This window comes from Eubalaena glacialis, chromosome X, assembly GCF_028564815.1.
Source record: "Eubalaena glacialis isolate mEubGla1 chromosome X, mEubGla1.1.hap2.+ XY, whole genome shotgun sequence".
NCBI classification, from domain to species: Eukaryota; Metazoa; Chordata; class Mammalia; order Artiodactyla; family Balaenidae; genus Eubalaena; species Eubalaena glacialis.
The window spans coordinates 122,621,254-122,634,149 of NC_083736.1; positions in this window are offsets into that span (position 1 = coordinate 122,621,254).

Here is a 12,896-nt window from a genome sequence, read left to right on the forward strand (position 1 = left end):
TCAGCACTGAGGTATTTAGAATGAAATGATGAGGGAGGTGGTCGGGGCCCTCATCCAGGTATCTGTAGAAGGCAGAGGGCGGTGGTGAATGGCCTTCTTTTGGCTTCCACCGTGTGGACTGCAAGGCTTTCAAGTTGATGCCACCTGCCCAGGACCTAACAGGAGGCCGATTTCACCCGCAGCCCCGTACACATGGATGCTTTGCAGGAAGGTCTGGAGATACTGCAAACTGATTTACTAGAGTGGTAAGGAGAGCCACGTGGCCTCATGGTCTCGTAGCCTCGGTGAACATTGGATGTGAGGAGGGAGTGTCCAGTCAGAGCAGGGTGAGGCCTGTGACTTAGAGTGATGGCTCAGTGAGAGCCAGGTCAGACAGAAACTGGTTTGGTCATGTTGGTGGTTCCTCTTCCTTCCCCACTGGCCTCAGGGAGCGCAGTTGGCCCTCTATCCACAGGTTCCACGTGCACAGATTCAACCAACCACGGATCAAAAAAATTCCAGAAACTTAGGAAAGGTAAAACATGAACTTGCTGCATGCTGGCAACTATTTACATAGCATTTACATGGTACTAGGTATTGTAAGTAATCTAGAGGTGATTTAAAGTATATGGGAAGATGTGTGTAGGTTATATGTAAATACTGCGCCATTTTACATAAGGGACTTAAGCATCCTCAGATTTTGGTAGCTGCAGGGGGTCCTAGAACCAATCCCCTGCGGGAGAGACAACTGTATCTCCTGAGAAGACAATGTGATGTCAAGGGAAGGGCAGGGAAGTTGGAAGACATGGGTTTATACCTGTGTCAGATCCTAGTTTAGGATGTTGGTCAAGCCTTCTATATACTTATTATTTCATAAAATTTTACTTTTTAAATGAAAACGGCATGTTGTTTCATATGAGATTTAAACATCAGACAAAATTCCATTGTTTCCATATTACCCAGAGATGACCAACGTTCACTTTTTTAGAATAGGTGTCTTCAGATAATTTTTCTTTTTTTTTCTTCTTTTTTTTTGGCCACACTGCGCGGCATGCGGGATCTTAGCTCCCCGACCAGGGGTGGAACCCGGGCCCCGGCAGTGAGAGCGCGGAGTCTTAACCACTGGACCACCAGGGAATTCCCCAGATAATTTTTCCATGAAGAGTCTTTTCTAAGCTTGTTTACATGTTTATAAAATGGAGATAGTGATTCCTTCCTATCAGGGCTGCTGTGAGAATTAAAAGAGACTGGTGAGCATGCCTAACACTGACTGGTTACAGGAGATGGTCCATAAACATTTGGAACATTCTTCCTTCATCTCTCATCTAGTTGTTTTAAAAAATCAACTCTGTCTACTTATTCAGCTTTTAAGCATCCTTACTGAGTTTTCCATCATTTCCAGCTGTTTTTAAAGCTGGCTCATGGTGGTCAGAAGGGTAGCCTTCTGGTGTGACATTCCTTTCTAGAGATGCTCCTCTCTAGTCAGTGGTAAACAATAAGCTAATGTCCCCATTCAGCTAGATACACTGCTAATGAGTAACAACCACAATATATTAGATTCCTTCAACTTGAGATGCTTGAAAAAGGAGGGCAAGTGATGGCTAGGGGTGGAATTTTTGTGGACAGTATTTACACTATTAAGTGTATCCTCAAACTCATGAGAGGTGACTGTAGAGCGGCCACTAAAAAGAATGAAAGAGCTAATCTCACAGGAGGAAGTGACCTGGAAGGAAAGGAGCCCATTATACTGCAAAAGGCTTGGAGAAGGACTGCCCCGCCACCCCTTCCAGATCTCTCTGGGATTGTGCCCTTGGAACTAAGAGGAAATTCAGCTTCCTGCAGAGGGCACTCTCTGTGTGAATCCATGTTTGGTAGCACCCTAGATAGCTGCTATCATGCTGCCATGCAAAGGACATTTATTTGTGTAGCTTTTTTTTTTTTTTTAGCTGCGACACGTGGCTTGAGGGATCTTAATTCCCTGACCAGGGATCAAACCTGCGCCCCCCTGCAGTGGAAGCACGGAGTCCTAACAACTGGACCGCCAGGGAATTCCCTGTTTAGCATTTAGAAAGAAGAGATGGACTCAAAAGTTGAAGGAAGTACTGCGTGGATGGAGCCCACAGTTACTGCCCCTTCATGAGATTCAGCAAAGTTCCTGAAAACGGGTCAGCAAAAGGGCACTCTGTTTTCCCAAAGCTGCCATCCCCAGTTACAACACCTTTTAGCTTCAGAGCTCATCTTCCAGGTCCTCGTCTATGCTGACCTTCCCAGGAGAGGTCAGAAGCAGGGAACATGGGTCCTGTTTTAGAGAGAAATTTTTTTTAAGGCAAGTGGCAGGAAGACCTTTAGATGTGAATGGGCAGAAACAGGAAAAGAATCGAGGATTCCTGGTTCCAAGTTCAGATACTCCACCGCCCTTTGAACACAGGGGCTCCAGGAAGAATGGACATTCTTGTCCCAGCTGTTGTGGAAGAGGATGTAGAAGTTGGGGCTCCTAGCTGACTCATTAGTACCTCTTCTTCCCTTTCAACCCCCTGCCACAGCCTCGCAGGGGCTCCTTGCTCATGCATCCTGACCACTCACATCAGCCCTCATCGTCTCAGACAAAGGAGAGACGTGGGCACTAAGGAAAGAAATGGCAGGAGGGAATGGAGGGGAGATGTCATTCTGCTTCACACTCACCCGCCACCTCCCCAGCGTGTGGCTGAAAGACGAGAACTCTGATGCTTTTCTGAGGACACAACAGGAAGACATCACACAAAAGCCCAGGGGCTGGAGACACAGGCCGGATATTCACTCAGGGGACAGAATGGAGAGGCAGAACACTCCAACTTCAGATCCCACAGGCAGAGACGGCACTGAGGAGGCGAAAGCTGACCTGAGCCAGGTGTGAGGGGTGTGGGCGCCTATCCCCACCCCTGTGCTCTGGCGCTCAGCAAGTGAGGGACATCAGGGAAAAGATGGGCTGAGCAAAGAGGATGAGAAAGGAGCCGGGAGAGCAGAGGCCAGCGGTCCTCTTGCACTCTGATCGGTCTGCATTTGTGATGCCTGAGGTTGGGAGTCAAGGGGTCGGGGAGCAGGGGGCCGCTGCCCGCTGTGGCCGAGACGCCAGGGCGTGTCCGCGTGTCCAGGCCAGATCTGTCCAGCCGCGTGCAGGGCCTGGCTCTTCAGCTTCTCCCTCCCAGAAAACAGCGAGGTGACTGCTACTCAAGAGCCTGTGGGGGGGAGGGTCCCTTCCAGCCCTTCCCCCACCCCAGGCCTCGTCCTCCTTCACTGCCTGGCTCTCTCGGCCATGGCCACTGCCAATAGTGAGTGTAAACTGTCCCACTGTTCCCAGAGGAACGGCCACGGTGACTGAGAACGGGCAGGCAGGGCTGGGGAGAGAAGAAGAAAAAAGGAATCATGATCTCATCTTTGTCAGGAGATATAAATGCTCTCCTTGCTACCTTCTCTCTCTGTTCTTTGAAAATCATTAAATGTTAGGTTGTCGGTCACGTAAAGGAGGGGACTCCCTGCCAAAGTCTGTCCCAGGCTCGGCAGCCGGACACAGTCGCTTCTAAGCCCTTCCATTCCCGTGACCGTCTTTGCCTTTCTTCCCTCCCTCTGTGCCCCCTGCTCCTTACTACCGTCGTGGCGCCAGGCAAGGGACGCAGCTGTGGACAAAGTGACAGGGAGTCAGGGAAGCCCTCCCGAGGATCAACGATCATGAGCGTATGAGGGGGAGAGGGCGGGAGGCGAGGTGAGAGGAGTGGTGGTGAGCACCCCGTCACCCTCAGATCTGGACAACCCGGGGGAAGGAGGGAGGGAGGTGGCCAGGCCAGCTTCCGGAGGGAGCTCTGCTCCAGGGTTGGGATTTAGGGGGGAAGTAGAGAGGAAGAGCCAGGAAACACCAAGAAACATTTCCCTCGTCCCTCCTTAGGCTCTGGTATGGCTGTGTGCGACTTGGGGTGACAAGAAGGGACTGACTCCGCCCCAAGGGCTGCAGACACCTCAGAGGAACTCGAGTTTGGTAGCAGAAAATCTCATGGCTGAGAGCATTCTCTCTTCAGGTGGTACCCATATATCTGCCATCCCCAGGCCTCCCTTGGGGAGGCTCTCAGCTTCCCTGAAGGGTGTTATTCTGGGTTTTCTTCTTCACCTCATGCCCCATTCACTGGAGTGTCAGCACCTTATTTTTTGGGCATTCCCCCTGTTGGAGCTGGTGCAGGATCTCACATAGAGTAGAGGTAGTATGGGCGTAAGCTGTCTGCAGATTTTTGTGTGCGAGAGAAATAAACCTAAAGGGATAAATGTAACCCCCTGCCAAGTTTGAAAGATAATCATCTCAACTCTATACATTGTTTGCTTTTAAAATCCTTGCTACAACAGGTAAGCGGGAATGTGAGCTGAGAAAAATACAGCAGCATAGGGCAGTCTCTATGGATTATACTCTGCTTTGTCCAGTCCCCACTCCCACAGATCCTGACACAGTGGGTGAAACCTTCCTGAAAATTCTCAAGAATGGAGAAAATTCTCAAGTCTTCAGGCTCAGTGGACATAGGCCTACCCAGGACCAGGCTCCTAATGGTCCTTGTGCAAAGACTCTCCCCCTCCCCTGCCAAAGGGATCCAAAGCCTTTCCACCCGTTTTGCTGGCAAGGGCCCCTCTGGGAGCTGGGCATACCCACGGGATAGATCAGCACACAAAAAAACATTGGATTGGCCAAAAAGTTCGTTTGGGTCTTTCCTCGCAGCCTATGGAAAACCCGAACGAACTTTTTGGCCAACCCAATATATCAATATCTTTCCTTCAGTGGTCTTTGACAAACCTGGGAAGCAAGGCTTCCTCGTCTGGGGGTCCATGGATGACTTCAAAGGGCCTTCAAAGTTTTGAGTATGTGGGCAATTGTCCAAGAAGCTAGCCCGTACCTTTTTGGGGTTATCAAAAGTCTTCGTGACCCCCAAGCATTTAGGCACAATTACAGCTGCAATTACTTAAAGCTGTATCCCCGACTCCCTCAAGTCTTGTAGTGCATTAGGGCTGAAAGAGCCCTTGGAGAAGCCGTGGAGACCATGCCCCTGGTTTTACAGAAGAGGCAACTGGAGCTTAGGGGGTTTCCTTTCCAGGACCTTGAGGCAGAGGGGGGATTGGAATAGAGTCTCCCAAGCCCCAGGCCTGGAGACTAAGGTCCCTCTTTCTACACATCACAATACCTTCACCTCCTGGCAGTGGCATCTCAGGAAATGTTATCACTCTCAAATTGTGATCTCTTGGCTGTCTCCCAGGGGCTAGGAATTCCTTTTTAGCGATGGTCTGTTCTGTTCTAGGAGGGCTCCAAACTCTATTCTTCTTTCAGGATAACCACTCAGGCAGGGATTCCACTCCTGAGCTCTTTAAGAAAGGGCTTCCCTGTTAACGGGATACTGTGTCCTTCAAAAGTACTCCTTGTCCCTGTACACAGACTGTGACCAGATAATCATCCCCATTCTTATGCCCGAAGGGGTCTGGGACTTGTGGGAGAGTCACAGGAAAAGCTGGACAAGAGGGGCATGTCCCTGGAGAGGCAGACTCTCCTCCAAATACCCCCTCCTCATTTCTTGTTTTTTTTTTTTTTTGGCTGTGCCACGCGGCATGTGGGATCTTAGCTCCCCGACCAGGGATCGAACCCGTGCCCCCTGCAATGGAAGTGTGGAGTATTAACCACTGGACCGCCAGGGAAGTCCCCCACCTCCTCGTTTCTGTGCTACATATTCATTAATTGTCCTCCAGCACCGTGGTCACCAAGTCACTCTTCCACTCAATTTTCAACAGCTCCCATATCGTTTAAGTCCCGCTCCCTGCTTTGGCTCAATAGATCACGTGGCTCCACACGATCGCCAGCCCTCTCTCCTCTCCCAGCTCACATACTGTTGTTGCTGAACCAGGCTGTTAGTCTGTCTTCAATTATTCTTTGTGTTTAGCCCCCAGTGTTGCCTCCTGGCCTGTCCAAATCCTTCTTTTGACATCGCATCCCCCCCTTCCTCCTTCTACCCCCGTCCCAAACTCACTCCATACTGACTGTCCTTTCCACTAGAACAGTATTTAAAACCCAGATTTTGCTAAAACACTGATTGCTGGGCCTCACCCCCAGAGTTTATACTCCAGTTAGCCGGGGGTAGGGCCAGAAAACTGGCATTTCCAGCAAGTTCCCCCGTAATGCTGATGTGCCAGCAACCCCACTTTGAGAACCTCTGCCTTAGAACCTGTCTCATGTACTTTCTCCTGAGGGCAGAGGTTGTCTGAGAAGCTTAGTAACTCTATCAGAGGCTGGCCCAGGGCTGCATAGCAATCGAAACTCCCTGAACATATGGGCCTGACCACTCTAGGGTTAAATGTGATCTTAATCTGCGCTTTATTTATTTTTTTTATAAAGTTATTTATCTTTATTTATTTATTTTTGGCTGCGTTGGGTCTTCGTTGCTGTGCATGGGCTTTCTCTAGTTGCAGCGAGCGAGGGCTACTCTTCGTTGCAGTGCGCGGGCTTCTCATTGCGGTGGCTTCTCTTGTTGAGGAGCACAGGCTCTAGGCGCACGACCTTCAGTAGTTGTCGTGCGTGGGCCCAGTAGTTGTGATGCACGGGCTTAGTTGCTCTGTGGCATGTGGGATCTTCCCGGACTAGGGCTCGAACCTGTGTCCCCTGCATTGGCAGGCAGATTCTTAACCACTGAGCCACCAGGGAAGCCCTGTATTTTTTAAAGTTATTTTCTAAGTGTTTACCCTGGGGACTACACTTGACATATTAAACTTTTAACAATCTAGTTTGAATTAATAACAACCTAGTCTCAATAGTATACAAAAGCTTTGCTCCTATACAGCTCAGTCCCCACTCTTGTAGTTATTATTACAAGTTAAATTTCTATTTATTGTTTCCATTAACATAGATTTGTAAGTATTGTTTTACGTGTTTGCATCTTAAATAATGTAGAAGAAACAGAGGTATTACAAACTGTAAATATGATAAAAGTGGCTTTTATATTTACCTGTATTGTTATCTTTACCACTGTTCTTTATTTCTTCATATGACTTACATTTACTGCCTAGTATCCTTTCATTTCAGCTGGAAGAATTAACTTTAGCATTTCTTCTAGGGCAGGTCTACTAGCGATGACTTTTCTCAGCTTTTTTAAAATATGGGGATGTCTTAATTTCTCTTTCCATTTTGAAGCATAGTTTTGCCAGATATAGAATTCTTTGTTGAGAGATTGACAGATTTTTTTTTTTCTGTCAGCACTTTAAATATGTTATCCCATTACCTTCTGGTCTCCATGGTTTCTTCTGAGAAATTGACTGCTAATCTTATTGAAGATTCCTTTTACTTGAGTCACTTCTTTCTTGCTGCTTTCAAGATTCTCTCTTTATCTTTGTCTTTTTACAGCCACTGTGTCACCATGAGAGAATTCTGAGTTGGGTGAAAAAAAGCTTGCACCTTGTATCTGTCCTCAGGGAAACCCTAGACAGGTCAAAATAGACAAATACAATTCCTTGGGAACAAGGTCTACTCTGTTCCTCCAGAACAAGATACCTACATCAGGAATGAGGGCTACTGTCTTCAAGACTATCACCTTGGAGGGGAGGGGAAGGGGGCAAGGCTCAGTTAAAACACCACAAAGCCCTCCTGTCGAAGGCTTCTTTTTGTTGATTCAGCATTCGTTTGGTTGCTTCAAACCTTTATTTCCTAGAGTCTGACCAAGTTAGTTCTGACAGTTTTTGTTCATTTTGGTGTTTCTGTGGAAGGACAGGCCCTCCAAATTCCCTACTCTACTACTTTTGTTGATGTCACTCCTCTGTATTCTACCTATTCTTGCCTGTTATCTATTTTTTTTTCCATTATAGCCCTTAACGTATTAATCATAGCCATTTTTAATTCCCTGTTTGACCATTCTAAACTCTGTGCCATATCTGAATGTTGTTCTGATGTTTGCTTTGTCTCTTCAGACTCTGAATATTATTTCCTTCTAACATGGATTGTAATTCTTTGTTGAAAGCTGTAATGATATATTAGATAACAGGAACTAAGGTAAATAGGCCTTTAGAGTGAGGCTTTATGTTAATCTGCCTAGGAGTTGGGCTTTGTTTAGTGCTTGCTCTAGCTGTAACTGTCAGACGCATCAATTTCCTCTAGCATCCTTATTTTTATCTCCCTTGTTGGCTTGGTTGTCCCTAAAAACTCCTTCTTAGAGTCTGGACCTTGCAGCCTTTTCCACTGCAGTGTAACAGTATAATAATCCCCTGTTATTATACTAGAGCCTGTTACTGTGCTGTCATTATGTGGGGGGAAGCGAAGTATTATGTTATCAATCACCAGATCCTATGGATTCTGCTTCCTTATTTTCTCCTTATCTCTTTTCCCTCTTCATCTGCTGTAGCACTATTTTAATTCAGGCTTTCACTCTATTTTCTGTCTAGATTAATGTAGTGGACCTTATCTTAATCAGAACTCCGTGCTTTCAGTCTAAGAAATCAGACTGTGCATATTAGTGCACAGAAATCAACCACCTTGTTTTCAATGGCTGCAGTGTAGTCCATGGAATGAACTCACCATGACTCATTCAGACAGGCCCCTATCGAGAGACATTGTATTAATCCCAATTTATAACTCGCTGGCAAGAGGGACAGGCAGGTTCCAGGAGGATGGCAGGAATGAAAATAGAGAAAGTGAACACAGTCTAGTTTTTTCATTGAAGAAAGTAAACAAGGAAAAAGCATCTCGAAGGGTAGAATTCTTACTGATGTTTTGTTGAAAGAGGTAACACAGAGAGATCCTCTAACTTGGTGTTTCTAAACTATTTTCTGGGAGAGTGGGGCCCACAACACACCTGGATCAAATAAAATCTTTCTTGAAGGTCCAATATGCAAAAATAGTTGACAATAGGAGCTGCTCTGGCAGAAGGATGGACTAAGCTTAGAGCCACCCCTACCAGCTTCCTGCAGATAGACTTCAGGTAATCTATGAAACCTAAGAGAGAGATAGGAAGTTATTGGTTCATGTGCTTTTTCACTAAGGAAATCCATAATCCCCATGGCCAATAATTTTCATTTGATTTTAACAAGGAACACTGATACGCTAAAGTTTAAGGATCTGTTCTCTAGGGGTTCAAGGGGCATATTTTGAAAACCAATACTCTAGTCCAAATCTCTATCCATTTATAAATTAGAAGGCTAATAATGCTTGCATTTGGGTTGAATGGCTTATTTCGTTCATAGCTCTTGCTGTAATTGGAAATTACTGTTTCTTTATGTATGGTGTGTGACCCCCCTCCCCCTAGCCTGTGTGTTAAGCTCACTGGAGCAGGGATCTTGCCTATCATGTTCACTGTTAAACTCATGGAATGTACAACTGGCAGTATGAGGGGTACATAGGAGACTTTCAATAAATATTTGAGGTAAACGTGAATGAATAAAGGGCATTATCAAGAAAGTGAAAGAGCAACCCACAGAATGAGAGAATATATTTGCAAATTATATATCTATTAATAGAGGCAAGGGTCTAGTATTCATAGCATTATTATTTGACGAGACTGGGATGTTCCCTGGAAGGTTCCATTTGCAAACCTGATTTTATTTGTCCTGACTTGGAGTTAACCCAGGGTGAAAAGCCTTTCCTGAGGCCATTTGTCGAAAAGAAAGTTACTGGCAATTGGCTAATTTTATGGCTGCCTGAGGCTATGGTACATTTGAGAAGGCTGATGCTTTTGCTCTGGCTGATCTTGAGTTTCTGTGTAAGCAAGAATTGAGACTAAAGTAGACTTGTAAACTGTCTACATGTGCATTGAAGGTATGACCTAACATGAACACAAAACCCCTTAACAAAAGTTGGGAGACTTATTGATTCAAGATGTTTAATAAAATCTATTTCCAGTCGTTGGTTCACCACAAAGGTAACTGAGCAGAAACTTCAGTGACTGCAAGTGACAAAGAATACAAACAGTAAAAATTCATTCAGGAAAGTCACTAAACAAACAGCAAAAACAAAAACTAAAAAACAAACAAACAAACTCCCAACAACAACAAACCTGGAAGAAGGGGGAAATGTGACTTCCAGAGTTGGCACATTATAGTATTTGAAATGTATAATTTAAACAAAATGATCGAGGCGTGCAAAGAAGCAGAAATGTATAACCAATACAGAGGGGAACAAAGCAGTTCGTGGGAACTGTCCCTGACAAGGCCCAGATGTTGCCTTACTAGATAAAGCCTTTCAAGAGCTGTATTGAACGTGTCCAAAGGTATAAAGGAAAACATGCTTAAAAATGAAAGGAAAGTAGGAGAACAATGTCTCACCAAACAGAATATTAATAAAGACGGGGAAACTATAAAAAAAAAAAAAGAACCGAGTGAAAATTCTGAAGTTGAACAATACAATATTGGAAATGAAAAGTCCCTAGAGAATCTCAAAAGCAGATTTTTGCAGGCTGAAGAGAGAATCAGCAAGTGTGAAGACAGCCTAATGGAGACTATCCGGTTTGAGGAATGGAAAGAAGAAAGGGTGAAGAAAAATGAACAGACCCTCAGAGCACAGCAGAAGTGATGTGTTATGAATTCCAAGGTGAGGTCATGTAAGACCATGGAGTGTCCATTTTATTTTTCACTAGGTATACAGTGGAGATATTTTGTGCCTCAATTAAAGAGTCTGTGGCTACATTAACTTAATGCCTGTTCTTAATCTGTGTGTTTATATTTACTTTGGAGGTAGAACCACACTGTTTTGATTACTGTAGCTTCATAGTAAGTTCTGAAATCAGAAAGTGTGAGCCCTCCAACTTTTCTTCTTTTCAAGATTGTTTTGGCTATTCAGGGTCCCTTGAGATTCTATAGGAATCTTAGGATGACTTTTTCTATTTCTGCCAAAAAAAATGTATTTAGGGTTTTGATAGGGAGTGCCTTGAACGTGTAGATCACTTTGGAGAGTATTTACATCTGAACAGTATTAAGTCATCCAGCCCATTTACATGGAATGTCTTTCCATTTATTTCTTTAATTTCAGCAATGTTTTATAGCTTTCTGTGTACAAGTCTTTTGCCTTCTTGGTTCAGTTTATTCCTAAGTATTTTATTCTTTCTGATGATGCTGTAAATGGAACTGTTTTCCTGATTTCCTTTCTGGACTGTCCATTGTTAGTGTATAGAAACACAATAGACTTTTGTGCTTTGGTTTTGTATCCCGCAACTTGGTGAACTCAGTTATTTGTTATAACTGTTTTGTGGGGGAATCGTTAGGGGCCTCTGCTTTTTAACTGTCTTCATATACTATACCTTCAAGAGAGATTTCTTTGATCCAAGTGAACTGCAGCCTTTACCCATCCAAAAAGTAGTTTAGAAATACCCACCTAGATGGTCCGTCTCTACTTATAGTTCCAACATTCCATTTGTGAAACTCCTATGCAGCAAAATATTTTCTCTCTTTACTTTCTTCTGTTAAAAAAAAAAGATTGTGTTCACCTGCACTTTTTCAATGGCCTAATGGCAGTCTCACTGGCGCTATTTCTCTCAGATCACTCATCCTGCTAGAGCACGCAGCTGCCCACCGCACTGGCCAATGTGTTACAAATCGGAAGCACTTAAATGAATATCGACAGAGGCCTGCCTGAATAAACTAGAGTGAATCCATTCCACAGACTACACTGAAGACACTGAAAACAATGTGATGGATTTCTGTGCACTAATGTGCAAAGATGGCCATATATATTAATGAATGAGAAAGCAAGTTTGGAAGACAATGTACATAAAATAATACCATTTTTGTTATACTGGAAAAATATTTTTATGTTGAAATATCTGGATAGATACCCAAGATATAAAAAGGGCCCCTCTAGAGAGTAGAATTGGAGGGGGTGGGGTTCAGCTTGTACTCTTCACTCTGTGTTCGCTACACGTTTGATATTTTTCAGAGCTACTGAAAGTTTTATGTCATGCTAAACATAGCCCATGAATACACATATATTCAGTGTAAACCAAAAAATATAGCCAGCTAAATGTCAGAGGGGACCTTTGATGTTTTTCTCTGTAGCTCATATAGCCTTAACTCGTTAAAATCTCATTAACTGAGATATTTGTTGCACTGGGATGCAGAGGATTCAGAAAGTGATTGTGAAAAGCAGACAGTGCCCATTGAGAAACAAATTTGTGAAGTTTTCAAACTAGGATGCAACTGCGTCTCAAAGTCAAATAAGTGACTTTGAGCCATATGGAAGTAAACAGAGCACAGACCTACCTCCAAATTGTCAAAGACTCTCCTGTGTCGTTCCGTTGGTAACAGGGAGGGTGGCAATTCGTGGACGCTGCAGTGAGAGATGTCAGCTAACAGCTCCGCAGCAGCCTCGCGTCGCAAACTTCACTAAGACTCAGCCACCTCTGCGGGGCTCAAACTCCTCGAGCTCTGCTGGCAGAGAAGCTGCAGGGAGATTCTGGCACCTGGAAGCCGGGGCGCTGCTGAGGGAATAATGCTGCGCAAAAGCCGTCTCTGGCAAACTGCCATCCTGAGCGAACGCACAGCGCACGGACTCCCGCGCAGCAGGCGCCCGGGGCGGAGCGCAGAGGTCCGGAAGTGGCCGCGGGGCTTGGGGCCGCGTGAGACTGGCCTGTGCCTGCCCTCCCCTGCCTGCGTCTCCCCGACCCCGCCGTCAGATGGACTCGGAAACACTGCGACTTGTCTCCGGGAGTTGCTTGAGGGTTAAAGGACGTGGACGCCTCTCGGGCCCTGAGCCCAGTGGTTGGCACAGACGTCGCTCAGCACCCACGGAATCAATGCAACCAGAGCACGGACGCCACCCTCCCCAGCAAACCTCAATTTAACGGATGCCCACCAAGAAAATGACGCCTTCTCAGTGTCCCCCGAGTCATCCCCTCGGTGCCAGACTCTGGGGCAGGTTTCTAGGGCACAAAGGTGAGCAAGTTAAACAC